The sequence below is a fragment of the Arvicanthis niloticus genome, chromosome X, assembly GCF_011762505.2.
Source record: "Arvicanthis niloticus isolate mArvNil1 chromosome X, mArvNil1.pat.X, whole genome shotgun sequence".
Taxonomy (NCBI): Eukaryota; Metazoa; Chordata; class Mammalia; order Rodentia; family Muridae; genus Arvicanthis; species Arvicanthis niloticus.
The window spans coordinates 15325323-15328160 of NC_047679.1; the positions used below are offsets into that span (position 1 = coordinate 15325323).

At 41.0% G+C, this 2838-nt stretch overlaps 1 pseudogene; it reads left to right on the forward strand.

Moving 5' to 3' along the window:
* Positions 1 to 599: 599 nt before the first annotated feature.
* Positions 600 to 1861, forward strand: LOC143435546 (uncharacterized; annotated as a pseudogene).
* The last annotated feature ends 977 nt before the right edge of the window (positions 1862 to 2838 follow it).

The following is a 2838-nucleotide window of genomic DNA, read 5'->3' on the forward strand; positions in this document are numbered from 1 at the left end:
GCTCTGTCTGGGGGTCCATTTTCAGTTTCAAGTCACGTACTTTGGCTGCCAACATGTTGATGTTAAAGACAAGTTTTCACACAATGGGCAGGAATAAAAGTATTCCCAGGACAAAAGGGGCTAGCATGATCAAGCTATATATGCCATTCTTGAAGCTTGACCAAACTGGAAATACTGACCTCAGGCCATGGGTAATTTTATCAACAGTATCTGCCACATCAACACTCAGCAGAGCAGCATTCTTGAAATTCATAAGCTCACTATGTAAAGTTAAAACATCCAGAGATGTGTTAGAATTATGCCAAATACACTGCAAGTGTCTTTAAACTTTTTCCTAATTATAATAACTATCATTGTAAATTTTAGAAGTAACACAAATCCATTGGTATTTGGCATGACACGAGATGGCTCCTTACTCTTAAACTCTAAACCTTCTTCTAATAATTTGAATAGGATAAAGAGCAACAATCCCTTTTTCCAAATGCCTATCTAAATCCTCTTGTATACTCAACACATTAGTAACATTTTTTGCTAAATGATTAACAAAAGGAAAGGGAAGAGGAGGAGCTAAGAGAAAGATAGAGAATGAGAGAGGGGAGATGGAGGCTGATGTTCGCTTGTCTGTAGCAGTCAACGTGGGATCTTTCTGTGCATGCACAAGTTCCAACAACAGTACCTACTGGTGTTTGCATACAGTCAACAAGATGCACAATTTCCTGTTTTGTGAGTTTGCTACTGGCTTTCTGGAGTATTTTAACATGAATTCGGATCCTTATCAGCTCACAAATACAGTACACACAGTAGAACCGGGCATCCTAAATCAGCTACACATACAGCTGATGGAACTCCGAAGATGCCAAGGATATAAACAGTGCAACCCAAGACTCAAGAGCCTGGACACTGGAACTAAAGAAGGAGGAAATTATGACCTGCACAGAGGACAATTTTGGGATGGATGGGAAGGTTAGTCGGTCCAGTGTTGCTTCAGACACCACCTGGCAAGGCCTGGAGGAGTTGTCCGGTGCAAACAACATGTATGAGTACAGATGAGTACAGATCTAACCCTAGACTGAGTCTAGAAGACTGGACTAATTACTTGAGGGCTGTCCACAGAGTCTTTGCTCTGCTGAACAGTCACCCTGATCGAAACAAAACAAACGGTACTCCAACTGCACAAAGCGGTGGCTTCCTGGTCACCTCTGCTGAGCTCTTGGTGCCAGCAGAGATGGCTTCTGCAGAGTCAGGTGAAGACCCACGTCATGTGGTTGGAGAAACACCTCCTTTGACCTTGCCAGCCAACCTACAAACCCTGCAACTGAACAGACCAACATTAAGTCCAGAGAGAACACTTGAATGGAATAACGACATTCCAGAAGTGAATCATTTGAATTCTGAACACTGGAGAAAAACTGACAAGCAGATACGATGGGAGAAGATGCATCATCCTGAAAGTGACATCAGTGGCAATGGAATGACAGAGCTAATGCTCCAGTCTCATCTCGGGCAGCAGCCCACCAGTCAGCACCAACAAAAACATTCCCAGGATGTGGGGCCAGAGGAGGATGCTTTTGACAATCAATTGCATCCTTTCATCTACTCTGACAGAACTCCCGTTCATCGGGTGTTCAGTATGTCCCTCGTGGAGCAGCCTCTTCACTCCAGCCACACGGAGATGTTGACCAAGATGAAGGGGAGTGGTACAAAGGAGTGGGTACCAAATCTCTAAGGCAGTCCCTCCTCTCTGGTCACCTCTGCTTAGATTAAATGTTGCCTAACATAATATTTCTTTCCATGTTTTGATTAGTAAACTAGTGGTGGCAATCATGACTCCCAACATTCTGAGCTCCCCTGGGTACACCTGCACAGTAGAAGTTCATGTGCACATGTGCAGGTGATGCTCACACACAGACTCATTGTAATTCACTGTTTTACCAAGAAAGGAGAGGTAGGGTGCATTTTTTTTGTTTTGATGCTTTGTTTTTGGTACTAAAACAGTTTTATCTTTTGAATATTGTAGGGACATGAGTTTATAAAGTCTATCCAGTCAAAATGGCTAGAATTGTGCCTTTGTACATTTTAAAAGCTTGATGCCCTTGGAGAATCTGTCAACACATCTTCCCTGCCTGCATAATGAAGTCTGAATTTGTTTCTAACCACTGGAGTTTTTCAACATCATCATCTTTGGTTCAGTGATTTTGCACTTTGAGTTTGGAATACTGTGTCTGATTGGTTGGTAGTGTTATTAGTTTTCTTTTAAACAGGCTTATCAGAGTCACACATTTTGTCCTAGGAAGGACAAAGGAATAGACCCCCAGCATGGACACACAGTATGGATCACATATTGTTTAACGTATGCTTTTCCCAGAAAGAATTGCATGTATTTTACCTCAACGTGCTAAACTTGATTAGCAGAAAGGCATGGCTCACAATTTTGGTGGTAAAAAATAAATCCTGAGGGAATAAGCAATAAATAAAACAAGAATGACGTGCTCTCTGTGATTACTGGATAGATGTTCATCCTGCTAATGCTCGGTTGCCCTATTGAAAGAAGGAACAGGACAAAGGCTGTTTTATTTCAATCTTCCTCTCTTTTTTTTTTTTTTTTTTTTTGGTTTCATCAATGAACTTAAGCATTAAAAAACTACATGTAGTTTTATCTTTCTATAAGACAATTTTAATCAAGTAAAATCACAAATGCTGTAAAGTTTAAGTGCACCAGAATGGAGGCTAGCTTCATAAACATTGTTATGCGAATATTTTTAAAACTATCGCCAAGCTCTGGTTTTCTAAGACATAGTTCAAAACTGCTGTTGAAAGTCTGTATTCTTGAGCTCACCC